Genomic DNA, 17,212 nt, shown 5'->3' with positions numbered 1-17,212 from the left:
GGCTCCTTAGTTGTGGCACGCAAACTCTTAGTTGTGGCATGCATGTGGGATCTAGTTCCCGGACCAGGGATCGAACCCGGGCCCCTGCATTGGGAGTGCGGAGTCTTAACCACCGTGCCACCAGGGAAGTCCCGCCATGAGTTCTTTAAATTGGGGTTTATTTATAGTTATTGAAGATAATATTATGAATACACTGGGCCCATACTGTGTACTAGCTTCAGTAGCAATATGGAAAAAAGAAAGACTAACATTTATTAAATGACTATTTGGGCTAGGTACTGATTACATTATTTTATATAATCCTGTAAGACAAATATCATCAGTCCCATTTTATAACCGAGGCTTAGGGGTACCAAGTACCTTGTTTATGATCACACAGCTAAGTAGGTGATAGAGCTGGTGCTGGACATTAATTCCTAATCTTGTTCTCTGTTACAATACCAGGCCCTGCAAAAAGTCTCATCAGTTGATCACAGCTGGTAGGAGAATTATGTTGAGAAAGATTCTGAGGCCAAATCTAAGAGCCAACAAAAAGAAATACTTTGACCAATGTTTACATATATATATGTATTTATCTCTACACTGCCATGCTAGTTCTTGAGATAAATATCTCAAAAACAAATGAAAGTCAATTTAAATACAATGATGTAATTTACAAGTAGTATTTTGAAAGGATCTTTATTTCTTATATGAATCATATTTTTTTTCTAAAACATGACACTTCCCTAATAACCTTTTATACTCTATCTCTGTCTAGTGAAAAAACTGTTATCAATATGGCCCCAATCTACCTTCCCATAATTCTACATCTCTGACTTGTTTGTTGGTGTGGTTTTTTCTGTCTAGCATGCTTACACAACCCATTAAAATTACCCATATTTCAAATTACAGCTTCCTAGTAAAATAGAATGCTTCTATTATTAGGAATGCCTACACAGAGACAAGTGTGTCAGAGATAATGTAGGAAAAATAAATGTACTATATTATAGGGCATAAAATTTTTAAATTTTTAGTTAAACATTTAATAGAGATGGTATAATATAGTGGTTATTGTTAGAGACCATGGAGTCAACCATGCACTACCTAACTAAATGTATGTTCTGGAGAAAATTACTTAAACTCTGTGAAATTTCAGTTTCTTCATCTCAGTAGCATCAGATTCTTGGGTATTTATTAGAATTTGCTTTGCAATCCAGTATCTGGTATTTATTTATTTTTAAATGTTCCGTATGTGCTTGAAAAGAAAGTGTTTTCTGTAACAACTGAATTCAGAGTTCTATCATTAGCTCAAGCATATAAATTGTGTTGTTCAGAATGTCTATAGCTACACACATCTGTATCATTGCTGGGAGAAGTGAGTTAAAATTTAATATCATAATGGTAGGGTTGGCAGTACTTCTCTGCATTTTTACTTTCTGTATTTTAAGGCCATGTTTTTAGGTGCGTATAAATTCAGAATTGTTAGAGCTACCTGGTGAATTTATCTTTTTGTTGTTATGTAGAGATTCTCTTTTGTGCCTATGCATATTTGCTTTAAAGTCTATCTTAACTGATATTAATAGTCTACATCAACTTTCTTTTGGTAAGAATTGGAGTGGAATAACTTTTCACTCCTTTACTTTAAACCTTTCTATGATATTTTATTATGTTTTAGGTGTTTCTCTTATAAATATACATGCAAAGTTTTGTTTTATTAATTCAATATGAATTTCTGTTTTTTTACTGACAAATTTAGTTGATTTATATTAATTGCAGTTTTTGATATTTATTGTCATCATCTCATTTCCTGCTTTATAGCTACCTAAGCTTTTCTTTGTTCCTTCTCCTTGCCTCAATCTTTTTCTGCTCTCTATTGCTTTGCTTAAGTTTTCTGTATTCTTTTTCTTCCCTTGCTGTTGCTTTGGAAGTTATATATTCAGTTCTCCTTTACTGGTTACCTATACATTTTATTGAAATTTTTATTGTGAAATATTTTATATATACAAAAGAATATATGTAATGTACATATATATCATAAAAAACAATAAAGTGAACAACTGTATAACTAACACACAGGTTAAAAAAAAAAATGTCAACAACTCAATTGAAGCATTCAATGAACCATCTCCTACGATCTTTGCCAGAGATAATTACAATCCTGAGTTTTTAAAACCGTATTTACATTGTTCTTTTAAAAATACTTTTATTGTGTATATTACACACACAACACCCACGAACACACACGCATTTTACATGTTTATGAACTTAAGCAGAATCATACTGTACGTATTCTTTTGCAACTTGCTCTTTTCCCCTCTACATTATGCATTACATTTGTGAGGTTTATCTGGGTTGATATGCACCTTTCTAATTCATTCACTTTATACTCTTAAGTTTTCCTGATCAATCTGACTAGAGGTTTATCAATTTTACTGATTTTCTCCAAGAACCATCTTTTAGTTTCATTGATTTTCTGTATTGTTTTTTATTTGTTTAGATCCTTATTACTTCCTTTTTGGCTTATTTTTGGTTTAATTTGCTCTTTTTTTTCCTAGCTGAAGTCATTGGTTTGAAATCTTTCTTCTTTTTTAATATAGATGTTTTAGTGCTATAAATTTTCCTTTGAGTATGGCTTTAGCAGCATCCCACAGATTTTGATATGCTGTATTTTCAATTTTATATAGTTGAAAACACTTCCTAATTTCTTTTTTGATGTCTTCTTTGACCCATGGGTTATTTAGAAGTTTAGTCTCCCAGTGGTTGCAGATTTTCTACATGTCCTTTTGTTACTGATTTCTAATTTAATTCCATTGTGGTTACTTTGTATGACTTGAATATTTTTAAATATATGAAGACATTTATTGCTGAGAATATGGTCTCTATCATAGTAAATGTTCTATGTACACTTGAAAACAATGTGTATTCTGCTGTTGTTGGGTGGAGCATTCTATAAATGTTAATTAGATCAGATAGGTTGATAGTGTTTTTCAAGTCTTCTGTATATTTGCTGATTTTCTTTCTAGTTATTCTATCAATTTGGATAGAAGGATATTGAAATCTCTGATAAAAATTGTAGACTTATTTACTTCTTGCAGTTCAATCAGGTTTTCTTCATATATTCTGATGCTTAGTTACTAGGTTCATAAACTTAGGATTTCTAACTTCTTAATGAATTGACCCCTTTATCTTTATAAGATAATTTTCTTTACCCCTGGTAATAGTTTTGTTCTGAAATCTACTTTGATATTAATATAGGCCCTCCAGCTTTTTCTTTTTTAATGGCCATGCCGTGTGGCATGCAGGATCTTAGTTCCCCAACCAGAGGTTGAACCCGTGCCTCCTGCAGTGGAAGCGTGGAGTCTTAACCACTGGACAGCCAGGGAAGTCCCAGCCCCTCCAGCTTTTCACTAGTATTAGGATAGAATAACTTTTCCTATTCTTGTACTTTTAACCTATTTATATCTTTATATTCAAAGTGGGTTTTTTGTAGGCAGCATATAGTTAGGTTTGCTTTTTTACCCAATTTGGTAACCTACACCTTTTAACTGGGAGTTTTTATACCATTTACATTTAATGTGATTATTTATAATGATTAAGTTTAAATCTACCAGTTTGCTACTTGTTTGATCTTTCTTTGTTCTCCTTTTCCCCCTTTGCTGCCTTCTTTTGGATTGGTGTTTTTTATGATTAAATCTTTTTTATTACCTTATTAGTTATAATTTCCTCTTTATTTTAGTGTTTGATTTAGAATGTATAGTGTTCATCTTTAATTTATAACAGTTTATATTCAAGTTACACTCATATTTAGTATAAGCACCTTATATTAGTATATTTCCATTGCTCCCCTCCCAGCCTTTGTGCTGATGTCATACATTTCACTTTTACATGTTATACACCCCATACCACATTGTTACTATTTTTATTTATATTTTAATGGGATTTAAATAAGAAAAAAAGTATATTTACTCACATAGTTATCATTTCTGATGCTCTTTATTTCTCTGTTGAGTAGGTCCATATTCCTATCTAGTATGATTTTCCTTTTCCCCAAAGGACATTTCTTTAACATTTCTTGTGGTGCAAGTCTGCTCGTGATGAATTCTTTCAGATTTTCTATGTTTGAAATAGTCCTTATTTCACCTTCATTTTTAAAAAACAGCTTTTTTGAGGTATAATTCACATACATAATTCACACATTTAAAGTGTAAATTCAGGACTTCCCTGGTAGCACAGTGATTAAGAATCTGCCTGCCAATGCAAGGGACATGGGTTCGATCCCTGGTCTGGGAAGATCCCACCTGCTGCGGAGCAACTAAGCCTGTATGCCACAACTACTGAGCCTGTGTGCCACAACTACTGAGCCTGTGCTCTAGGGCCCGCGAGCCACAACTACTGAGCCCACGTGCTGCAGCTACTGAAGCCCATGCACCTAGAGCCTCTGCTCCACAGCAAGAGAAGCGACTGCAATGAGAAGCCTGTGCACCACAATGAAGAATAGCCCCTGCTCGCCGCAACTAGAGAAAAACCTGCACGCAGCAATGAAGACCCAATGCAGCCAAAAATAAATAAAATTAAATCTTAAAAAAAAAAAAAGTGTACAGTTCAACAGTTTTTAGTATCTTCACAATTATGTGCAACTATTACCACAGTCAATTTTATAGTATTTTCATCACCTGAAGAAGAACCCTGATATTCTTTTTTTTTTTTTTTTCTTTTTTGGCTGCACTGCACAGCTTGTGGAATCTCAGTTCCCTGACCAGGGACTGAACCTGGGCCATGGCAGTGAAAGCCCAGAAGCCTAACCACTAGACCACCAGGGACTCACCAAACCTGGTATTCTTTAGCTGTCACTCCCCAGCCCTCTGTTTCCCCCTCCCCAAGCCTTAAGTAACCACAACACTTTTCTGTCTCTATAGATTTCCTTATTCTAGACTTTAATATGAATGGGATCATGTAGTATGTAGTCTTTTGTAACTGGCTTTTTTCACTTAGCATAGTATTTTCAAGGTTCATCTATAATGCAGCATGTATTAGTATGTTATTTCTTTTCATGGCAGAGTAATATTCCATTGTATGGATACACTATATCTTGTTTATTCATCCATTGGTGGACATTTGGATTGTTTCCACCTTTTGGCTATTATGAATGTTCACCTTCATTTCTGAAAGATATTTTCCCTGTTTATAGAATAGTAGTTTGATAGTTTTTTCTTTCAGTACTTTATAGATGTTTTTCTGCCGGCTTCTTGATTACATTTGCTCTGATGAGAAAATCTGCAGTTATTTTTATCTTCATCCTCTAAGTAATGTGACTTTTTTCTCTAGCTGCTTTTAAGATTGTCTCTTTATCACTGATTTTGAGTAATTTATTATAATCTGCCTCAGTGTAGTTTATATTTATATGCTTAGGGTTTGTTGAAGTTCTTGGATTTGTGGGTTTATAGTTTTCATCAAATCTGGAAATTTTTTAGCCAATATTTCTTCAAATATTTTTTCTATCTCTCCCTTTTTTAGAAATTCCAGTTATAAATATACTAGGTCACTTGAAGTTGTTACACAACTTATTGATATTATTTCCTTCCTTCTTTCCTTCCTGACCACTCTCTCACTCTCTCTCTTTCTTTCAAGTATTTTTTCTGTTTACTGTTGGATAATTTCTATTGCTGTGTCTTCAAGTTCACTGATGATTTCTTCAGCAATGCCTAATCTGATATTAATCTCATCCAATACAATTTTCATTTCAAATATTGCAGTTTTTAATCTCTAGAAGTTTGATTTGGTTTTTTTTTTTTTTAGTACCTTTAATGTCTCTACTTAACATGTTTAACATTTTCTCTAGCCTTTTGAATATATGAAATGCAGTTATAATAACTCTTTTAATGTTCTTATCTAATAATTCTAACATCTATGTTAGTTCTGGGTTGGTTTTGGTTGATTGATTTTTCCTCATTCTGACACACATGTAAACTTTAAACATGCATATTTGGCTTAATAATGTCAAAATTAATCAGTATCTCTAACTCCCTTTCAAATAATAAAGGGACCATAGACCACTTTTAGTCATTCTCTTCCATTGCACATGTGATTGTCATGTATTTTTTGTTCCATTTTGATTGTAAATTAGCAGTATTATTTTTGTTTTGTATCATCAGTTCCTCTTCACTGTTACCCACATATTTACCAGTTTCTTTGTCCCTCATTGTTTTTTTGAATTTCCCTTAAAGTTTTGGGTTTGATTTTTCTTCTTTTTTGTAATATGTATTAAATAATTCTTTAAATGAGGATTTATTTGAAATATATTGTCAAAGTCTTTGTCTAATGATAATATCTCTACTATGTTCTCATTTAAAAATCATAATTTAGCTGATTATAGAATTCTGCATTCACAGATACTTTTCCTTGATCTTTTGAATATATTATTCAATTTCTTCTGGCTTCTCTTTATGCTGTTGAGAAGTCTGTTTTCAGCTTAGTTATTTTTCCTTTGTGAATAACTTATGTTTCTTTCTGGCTATTCTGAAGATATTTCTGTTTATCTTTGGTGTTCTGTGGTTTCTTACACTGTGCTAATTGTGTCTTTAATTTCATTTATCCTGTTTGAGACTCATTGTGTCTTGAGTGCATCAATTCTGAAAAATTCTTGTCTATTGTATTTTTAAAGTTATTAAAAAATTGAGATATAATTCTCATACCATGAAATTCAGCCTTTTAAAATGTATATACAATTCAGTGATTTTTAGTATGTTCACAAAGTTGTGCAACCATCACCACTTTCTAATTCCAGAACATTTTTATTGCCTGGAAATGAAACCCCATATCCATTAGCAATCACTCTCCATTCCTTTCTCTCTCCAGCCCTGGCATCTGGTAATTTACTTTTTGTCCCTGTGGACTTGCCTATGTGCCTATTCTAGACATTCCTTATAATTGTAATCATATAATATGTGGCATTTTGTGTCTGGCTTCTTTCACTTTGTGTAATATTTTAAATGTTCACCCATGTTATAACATGTATCAGAACTTCATTCCTTTTTGTGGAAAAATAATATTCCCATGTATGGATATAACACATTTTGTTCATTCATCAGTTGATGGCATTTGAGTTGTTTCCACTTTTTGGCTATAATGAATAATACTGCTATGGATATCCATGTACAAGTTTTTTTGTGCAGACATATGGTAACTATGTTTAACTTTCTGAAGAATTGCCAAACTGTTTTCCAAAGTGGTTGCACTATTTCAGTAGCCATAATCTCTTGAATATTGCCTTTCTCCTATACTACCCTCTCCCTTCTTATGGAACTCTCATCAGAGATATGTTGGAGTTTTTTATTTTATATTCCATGTCTCTGCATTTTCCCAGTTTTTAGCTCTTTGTGCTTCATTCCTCAGATCTGTCTTCCAGTTCATTAATTCTTTTATTCAACTGGTTTAATCTTTCATTCAACCCATTTCTTGAGTTTTCACTTTAAAGAGTTTAATTTTTTATTTCTGAAAGTACTAACATTTAAAAAAAAAGTTGTATAGTTTTATTTTCCTCCTTAATCAATTTATTCTTTTTCATAGTACCTTCTTTTTGATGGCTTTATTCCTTTTTCCATATTCTCTTTCATAATGTTGTTTTATTTCAAGTTCTTGGATGTGGACTCTTGCTCAATGTGGATTGTTTTCTCACATATTTTGTTGTGAGATTATCTTTATTGAGGCTTTTTTTGCTTTTGCTTCTACAGTTGCTTCAGAGAGATCACCAATCATAGCTCAGTCATTGTGTTAACTTCTCAATTTGAGGCTTCCTAAATCATGCATATTATATTCATTTTATCCCCAAGTTTATGAGAGGCACAGGCCTGAAATTTTGAATTTAGGGGGAAGGGTTTTTCCTCCAACTTAAAGCTGAAAAGAGATAGACAAGCTCCTTTCTCACCTTGTCCTGGTAAACATATTTATTTTCTAGTTCATCTCTTACCAGAAAGAGCTGCCATTTGAGGGTCTTGGCTTTATCTAAGGATTCTTAGTTCCTCATGCACACCCAAATCCTCATTTCTTTTTTCCTGCATGAATATTAAATATTTTTAATATTAAAATTAAAAACTGCATGAATATTGGTCCCAGTAACCCTTTAGGTTACTGGGACCAATTTTTCTCCAAGGCAATTAAAGCTCCACCCTACCTTACCTCTTCATTTTGGGCACCTAGGATGGATGGAATTTTTCCTCCCTCCCCTCCTTCCTTCTCAGTCATACTTTAAAAATCATGTTTATTTTATTTTTTCTAGCATTTCTATGTCTTTGTACTGGATGGTTAATTTTGGGTATCTTAGATCATTGTATTTTCAGAAGTCTCAGTTTCCTCACCATTAATGTGGGGAAAGTAATTTATTTACTTAAGAGCATTTTTAGAATTAAATGAGATAATAATGTATATAAAGTGCTAAGGTTAGTGCCTGATATGTAAGTGCTCAATAAATATTAGTTATTACAATTTTTAATTAATACTGATTGAGAAGCCCTAGATAAGAATGCAAATCCACATAAGGAAAATTACTAAAATGAATTTAAAAATTAATATTTTGGCTTACTCTTAGGATGTAATGTTGCTTCATTTAAAAGTTTGCTCCCTCCCTCTTTTCCGGTTATTGCGGCGCGAGGCACTATGAACTGCAGAGTCTCCCGAGACACCCTCTACGGAGGCGGTGCGGGAAGTCCTGCATGGTAACCACCGCAAGCGCCAGAAGTTTTTGGAGATGGTGGAGCTTCAGATCGGCCTGAAGAACTATGACCCTCAGAAGGACAAACGCTTCTCGGGCACTGCCAGGCTTAAGTCCACTCCCCTCCCCAAGTTCTCCATATGGGTTCTGGGGGACCAGCAGCATTGTGATGAGGTCAAGCCTGTGGATATCCACCACATGGACATAGAGGCTCTGAAGAAACTCAACAAGAATAAGAAACTGGTCAAGAAGCTGGCCAAGAAGTATGATGCCTTTTTGGCTTCATAGTCTCTGATCAAGCAGATCCCACAAATCCTGGGCCCAGCTCTGAATAAGGCTGACAAGTTCCCTTCGTTGCCGACCCACAATGAGAACATGGTGGCCAAAGTTGATGAAGTGAAGTCCACGATCAAGTTCCAGATGAAGAAGGTGCTGTGTCTGGCAGTGGCTGTTGGCCACCTGAAGATGACAGATGATGAGCTTGTGTAGAACATCCACTTAGCTCTCAACTTCCTGGTGTCGTTGCTCAAGAAAACTTGGCAGAATGGCGGGGCTTTGTACATTAAGAGCGCCATGGGCAAGCCCCAGCGCCTGTACTAAGGCACAGCTTAATAAACCATACTCCCACCATTAAAATGTGAACATACAAAACTTATTGCTTGAATATATATGATTTTGTATTATATATCCTTGAGTGTCTCACCTCATTTGTATCCTACTCTACTTAGCATGTGGGTGGTCAGGGAACAGTCTTTATTGATATTTGATGCCTGATTCAATTGGTATGTGTATTTTTTTCATTTTACAGATGCATTTCAATTCATCATAAGGTGGCTTATATTATAAACATGTTTATAGTTTCTCTATTAAAATACTTACATTAAGCTGACATAAAATTAGATAATTTGAAATTCATTTTATTGAGAAAAAATTAATCTCTCAGTCTTGTTCTAAAATATTTATTTTCCACAAAATATGCACTTTGAAAAACATTGCATAGGTTATTAACAGTCTATCTGGTTTGATTATTTCCACTTAGGAATATAATTCATTGAAAAGAAAGGCATATCTGATTAAAATGCTGTGTGGAAGTGACCTTTTTCATGTTCTTAAAAGAGAGGAATGATGGAAGAAAAAAATAATAATTTTTTTTTTTTAATTACCAACATTGCCTTTAAAAGAGGAAAACTCAGAGTTCACAGTAAAACTGTTCATATATAAAATTAGAAAGATGGTTGGATTTTGTTTTTAATAATCCCAGAAGTTTGTATTTTCTGAATTTAAGTTTACTTTTCTAGATTTGAGGAATTAACATAATTAAACTCTACCTTCCTCTGTGCAGGTGATTACCAGGCCTCTCCCTGGTCCTACCCCAGATAACATCATGCTTGAAACTTTCAGACCATCTCAAATTCATTTCCACTCTGTAATTTATCCATTGAAGTATTGCTTGAAACTGATGTGGAAAGATCAAAAGCTTTGAAATCGGAAATGTGTGGATTCAATCTTGCCTCTGCCACTTTGCTTGTGGATTAACCTTGGGTGAGTTAATTAGTCTTAATTTCCTCATCTTTTAAAGGAACATAGGTAACACATATCAATATAATAGTGCTTTTATAAGATTTACATGAAACAATGTATAAAAAACAACTGGCAAGCTGTCTAGCACAGCAGTGATGCTTACTTAACAAAAACAAATTCCACTTCTTGTTCTTTTTACTCAACTCTTCTACCTGAGAGCAAACGATGAGTTTCAGACACATCATCTCCCTGAATGCAGAATCTCACTTTCACAGCAGCAACAAAAATTGGACAGGCATTGGTGTCCCCACATAATTTCCATCAGCTCCCTCAAATAAACCACTGATCTAAGCGGCAGTATGATCACTTGCTATGTCATCACAACCAAGACAAGTTTCCTACTTTATCCTTCCAACTAGAATGCCATCCTTGGGCTCCCTCCTATGGAGAAAATCTGACCTCAAGACTTGTTGTCTTCTCCTTGTTTCCCTGAGCTGCCCTAAGATTTCTTTATCGAGAATTGATGGCAAAGACCCATCTTCAGTTGAAGCAAGGTGGACTTTGGTGAATTGTGTGCATTCCAAGCTTGTACTTCCAAGCTTGGGAGATGGTATTTCTTTTTTTTTTTTAATCAGTCATCAATTTTATACATATCATTGTATACATGTCAATCCCAATCTCCCAATTCAGCACACCACCATCCCCACCCCACCGCGATTTTCCCCCCTTGGTGTCCATACGTTTGTTCTCTACATCTGTGTCTCAACTTCTGCCCTGCAAACCGGTTCATCTGTACCATTTTTCTAGGTTCCACATACATGCGTTAATATATGATATTTGTTTTTCTCTTTCTGACTTACTTCACTCTGTGTGACAGTCTCTAGATCCATCCACGTCTCACCAAATGACCCAATTTCGTTCCTTTTTATGGCTGAGTAATATTCCACTGTATATATGTACCACCTCTTCTTTATCCATTCATCTGTCAATGGGCATTTAGGTTGCTTCCATGACCTGGCTATTGTAAACAGTGCTGCAATGAACATTGGGGTGCATGTGTCTTTTTGAATTACGGTTTTCTCTGGGTATATGCCCAGTAGTGGGATTGCTGGATCATATGGTAATTCTATTTTTAGTTTTTTAAGGAACCTCCATACTGTTCTCCATAGTGGCTGTATCAATTTACATTCCCACCAACAGTGCAAGAGGGTTCCCTTTTCTCCACACCCTCTCCAGCATTTGTTGTTTGTAGATTTTCTGATGATGCCCATTCTAACAGGAGTGAGGTGATACCTCATTGTAGTTTTGATTTGCATTTCTCTAATAATTAGTGATGTTGAGCAGCTTTTCATGTGCTTCTTGGCCATCTGTATGTCTTCTTTGGAGAAATGTCTATTTAGGTCTTCTGCCCATTTTTGGATTGGGTTGTTTGTTTCTTTAATATTGAGCTGCATGAGCTGTTTATATATTTTGGAGATTAATCCTTTGTCCGTTGATTCGTTTGCAAATATTCTCTCCCATTCTGAGGGTTGTCTTTTCGTCTTGTTTATGGTTTCCTTTGCTGTGCAAAAGCTTTGAAGTTTCATTAGGTCCCACTTGTTTATTTTTGTTTTTATTTCCATTACTCTAGGAGGTGGATCAAAAAAGATCTTGCTGTGATTTATGTCAAAGAGTGTTCTTCCTATGTTTTCCTCTAAGAGTTTTATAGTGTTTGGTCTTACATTTAGTCCTCTAATCCATTTTGAGTTTATTTTTGTGTATGGTGTTAGGGAGTGTTCTAATTTCATTCTTTTACATGTAGCTGTCCAGTTTTCCTAGCACCACTTATTGAAGAGACTGTCTTTTCTCCACTGTATATCTTTGCCTCCTTTGTCATAGATTAGTTGACCATAGGTGCGTGGGTTTATCTCTGGGCTTTCTATCTTGTTCCATTGATCTATGTTTCTGTTTTTGTGCCAGTACCATATTGTCTTGATTACTGTAGCTTTGTAGTATAGTCTGAAGTCAGGGAGTCTGATTCCTCCAGCTCCGTTTTTTTCCCTCAAGACTGCTTTGGCTATTCGGGATCTTTTGTGTCTCCATACAAATTTTAAGATGATTTTTTCTAGTTCCGTAAAAAATGCCATTGGTAATTTGATAAGGATTACATTGCATCTGTAGATTGCTTTGGGTAGTATAGTCATTTTCACAATATTGATTCTTCCAATCCAAGAACATGGTATATATCTTTCACAATATTGATTCTTCCAATCCAAGAACATGGTATATCTCTCCATCTGTTGGTATCATCTTTAATTTCTTTCATCAGTGTCTTATAGTTTTCTGCATACAGGTCTTTTGTCTCCCTAGGTAGGTTTATTCCTAGATATTTTATTCTTTTTGTTGCAATGGTAAATGGGAGTGTTTCCATAATTTCTCTTTCAGATTTTTCATCGTTAGTGTATAGGAATGCAAGCGATTTCTGTACATTAATTTTGTATCCTGCAACTTTACCAAATTCATTGATCAGGTCTAGTAGTTTTCTGGTGGCATTTTTAGGATTCTCTATGTATAGTATCATGTCATCTGCAAACAGTGACAGTTTTACTTCTTCTTTTCCAATGTGTATTCCTTTTATTTCTTTTTCTTCTCTGATTGCTGTGGCTAGGACTTCCAAAACTATGTTGAATAATAGTGGTGAGAGTGGACATCCTTTTCTTGTTCTTCATCTTAGAGGAAATGCTTTCAGTTTTTCACTGTTGACAATGATGTTTGCTGTGGGTTTGTCATATATGGCCTTTATTATGTTGAGGTAGGTTCCCTCTATGCCCACTTTCTGGAGAGTTTTTATCATAAATGGGTGTTGAATTTTGTCAAAAGCTTTTTCTGCATCGATTGAGATGATCATATGATTTTTATTCTTCAATTTGTTAATATGGTGTATCACATTGATTGATTTGCGTATATTGAAGAATCCTTGCATCCCTGGGATAAATCCCACTTGATCGTGGTGTATGATCCGTTTAATGTGTTGTTGGATTCTGTTTGCTAGTATTTTGTTGAGGATTTTTGCATCTATATTCATCAGTGATATTGGTCTGTAATTTTCTTTTTTTGTAGTATCTTTGTCTGGTTTTGGTATCAGGGTGATGGTGGCCTCATAGAATGGGTTTGGGAGTGTTCCTTCCTCTGCAATTTTTTGGAAGAGCTTGAGAAGGATGGGTGTTAGCTCTTCTCTAAATGTTTGATAGAATTCACCTGTGAAGCCATCTGGTCCTGGACTTTTGTTTGTTGGAAGATTTTTAATCACAGTTTCAATTTCATTACTTGTGATTGGTCTGTTCATATTTTCTCTTTCTTCCTGGTTCAGTCTTGGAAGGTTATACCTTTCTAAGAATTTGTCCATTTCTTCCAGGTTGTCCATTTTATTGGCATAGAGTTGCTTATAGTAGTCTCTTAGGATGCTTTGTATTTCTGCAGTGTCTGTTGTAACTTCTCCTTTTTCATTTCTAATTTTATTGATTTGAGTCCTCTCCCTCTTTTTCTTGATGAGTCTGGCTAATGGCTTACCAATTTTATTTATCTTCTCAAAGAACCAGCTTTTAGTTTTATTGATCTTTGCTATTGTTTTCTTTGTTTCTATTTCATTTATTTCCGCTCTGATCTTTATGATTTCTTTCCTTCTGCTAACTTTGGGTTTTGTTTGTTCTTCGTTCTCTAGTTCCTTTAGGTGTAAGGTTAGATTGTTTACTTGAGATTTTTCTTGTTTAGGTAGGCTTGTATAGCTATAAACTTCCCTCTTAGAACTGCTTTCGCTGCATCCCATAGGTTTTGGATCGTCGTGTTTTCATTGTCATTTGCCTCTAGGTATTTTTTGATTTCCTCTTTGATTTCTTCAGTGATCTCTTGGTTTATTAGTAACATATTGTTTAGCCTCCATGTGTTTGTGCTTTTCACGTTTTTTTCCCTGTAATTCATTTCTAATCTCATAGCATTGTGGTCAGAAAAGATGCTTGATATGATTTCAATTTTCTTAAATTTACTGAGGCTTGATTTGTGACCCAAGATGTGATCTATCCTGGAGAATGTTCCGTGCGCACTTGAGAAGAAAGTGTAATCTGCTGTTTTTGGATGGAATGTCGTATAAATATCAATCAAATCTATCTGGTCTATTGTGTCATTTAAAGCTTCTGTTTCCTTATTTATTTTCATTTTGGATGATCTGTCCATTGGTGTAAGTGAGGTGTTAAAGTCCCCCACTATTATTGTGTTACTGTCGATTTCCTCTTTTAGAGCTGTTAGCAGTTGCCTTATGTATTGAGGTGCTCCTATGTTGGGTGCATATATATTTATAATTGTTATATCTTCTTCTTGGATTGATCCCTTGATCATTATGTAGTGTCCTTCCTTGTCTCTTGTAACATTCTTTATTTTAAAGTCTATTTTATCTGATACGAGTATAGCTACTCCAGCTTTCTTTTGATTTCCATTTGCATGGAATATCTTTTTCCATCCCCTCACTTACAGTCTCTATGTGTCCCTAGGTCTGAAGTGGGTCTCTTGTAGACAGCATATATATGGGTCTTGTTTTTGTATCCATTCAGCAAGCCTGTGTCTTCTGGTTGGAGCATTTAATCCATTCACGTTTAAGGTAATTATCGATATGTATGTTCCTATGACCATTTTCTTGATTGTTTTGGGTTTGTTTTTGTAGGTCCTTTTCTTCTCTTGTGTTTCCCAGTTAGAGAAGTTCCTTTAGCATTTGTTGTAGAGCTGGTTTGGTGGTGCTGAATTCTCTTAGCTTTTGCTTGTCTGTAAAGCTTTTGATTTCTCCATCAAATCTAAATGAGATCCTTGCGGGGTAGAGTAATCTTGGTTGTAGGTTCTTCCCTTTCATCACTTTAAGTATATCATGCCACTCCCTTCTGGCTTGTAGAGTTTCTGCTGAGAAATCAGCTGTTAACCTTATGGCAGTTCCCTTGTATGTTATTTTTCATTTTTCCCTTGCTGCTTTCAATAATTTTTCTTTGTCTTTAATTTTTGCCAATTTGATTACCATGTGTCTCGGCGTGTTTCTCCTTGGGTTTATCCTGTATGGGACTCTCTGCACTTCCTGGACTTGGGTGGCTATTTCCTTTCCCATGTTAGGGAAGTTTTCGACTATAATCTCTTCAAATATTTTCTCTGGCCCTTTCTCTCTCTCTTCTCCTTCTGGGACCTCTATAATGCGAATGTTGTTGCGTTTAATGTTGTCCCAGAGGTCTCTTAGGCTGTCTTCATTTCTTTTCATTCTTTTTTCTTTAGTCTGTTCCGCAGCAGTGAATTCCACCATTCTGTCTTCCAGGTCACTTATCCGTTCTTCTGCCTCAGTTGTTCTGCTATTGATTCCTTTTAGTGTAGTTTTCATTCCAGTTATTGTTCATCTCTGTTTGTTTGTTCTTTAATTCTTCTAGGTCTTTGTTAAACAGTTCTGGCATCTTCTCGATCTTTGCCTCCATTTTTTTTCCGAGGTGTTGGATCATCTTCACTATCATTATTCTGAATTCTTTTTCTGGAAGGTTGCCTATCTCCACTTCATTTAGTTGTTTTTCTGGGGTTTTATCTTGTTCCTTCATCTGGTACATAGCCCTCTGCCTTTTCATCTTGTCTATCTTTCTGTGAATGTGGTTTTTGTTCCACAGGCTGCAGGATTGTAGTTTTTCTTTCTTCTGCTGGCTGCCCTCTGGTGTTTGAGGCTATCTAAGAGACTTGATGGGAGGCTCTGGTGGTGGGTAGAGCTGACTGTCACTGTGGTGGTCAGAGCTCAGTAAAACTTTAATCCACTTGACTGTTGATGGGTGGGGCTGGGTTCCCTCCCTGTTGGTTGTTTTGCCTGAGGCAACCCAACACGGAGCCTACCTGGGCTCTTTGGTGGGGCTAATGACAGACTCTGGGAGGGCTCATGCCAAGGAGTACTTCCCAGAACTTCTGCTGCCAGTGTCCTTGTCCCCACAGTGAAACAGAGCCACCACCCGCCTCTGCAGGAGACCTTCCAACACTAGCAGGTAGGTCTGGTTCAGTCTCCCCCGGGGTCACTGTTCCTTCCCCTGTGTCCCAATGCGCACACTATTTTGTGTGCGCCCTCCAAGAGTGGGGTCTCTGTTTCCCCCAGTCCTGTCGGAGTCCTGCAATCAATTCCCACTAGGCTTCAAAGTCTGATTCTCTATGAATTCCTCCTCCCGTTGCCAGACCCCCAGGTTGGGAAGCCTGACATGGGGCTCAGAACCTTCACTCCAGTGGGTGGACTTCTGTGGTATAAGTGTTCACCAGTCTGTGAGTCACCCACCCAGCAGTTATGGGATTTGATTTTACTCTGATTGCGCCCCTCCTACCGTCTCATTGTGGCTTCTCCTTTGTCTTTGGATGTGGGGTATCTTTTTTGGTGAGTTCCAGTGTCTTCCTGTCGATGATTGTCCAGCAGATAGTTGTGATTCTGGTGTTCTCGCAAGAGGGAGTGAGAGCACGTCCTTCTACTCTGCCATCTTGGTTAATCTCCAATAATAATATATATATATTTTTTAATAATAATATTTTTAATCTGAGTCTTTATGAGATCTTGAAATGGATGCTATTCTTTCTATTTCCTCTCTGTAACAGATATTGTGTTTCTGATTCTGTGTGTGTGTGTGTGTGTGTGTGGTCCCACTTTTGTTAATGTGTTTTCATTTCTCAGTGAAATGAAAGCTGACCTAGAACCGTGGTCACTCCTGTGTCAAAGTTGCAACAACTGTGGTCACTGAGCAATTACCATGGCAATCTGACTGGTCCTGAAGGGATAGTTGTGTTAGAACAAGATCTAAAATAATATGTGGAAGGGAATGAACTGACGATTCAAACTGCAATGTAATTTGATCTTGTGTCTGTATTTAACCAAAAGAACCAAATTTGTAAACAGATACCTTACTCTGCAGAAGGATAAAAATCCTAGAAAACATTTAAATGCTCTTTGTTTCACCAGTTGCTTTTTCTTGACAATTTTATTTTAAT

At 35.8% G+C, this 17,212-nt stretch overlaps 1 pseudogene; it reads left to right on the top strand.

Annotated features, from left to right (window-relative positions):
* The first annotated feature begins 8,631 nt into the window (after positions 1-8,631).
* Positions 8,632-9,286, top strand: LOC137761091 (large ribosomal subunit protein uL1 pseudogene; annotated as a pseudogene).
* The last annotated feature ends 7,926 nt before the right edge of the window (positions 9,287-17,212 follow it).

The sequence above is a fragment of the Eschrichtius robustus genome, chromosome 3, assembly GCF_028021215.1.
Source record: "Eschrichtius robustus isolate mEscRob2 chromosome 3, mEscRob2.pri, whole genome shotgun sequence".
In the NCBI taxonomy this organism is placed as follows: domain Eukaryota; kingdom Metazoa; phylum Chordata; class Mammalia; order Artiodactyla; family Eschrichtiidae; genus Eschrichtius; species Eschrichtius robustus.
The sequence above is the reverse complement of the archived record's forward strand: the minus strand, read 5'-3'. Positions and strand labels throughout refer to the sequence as shown.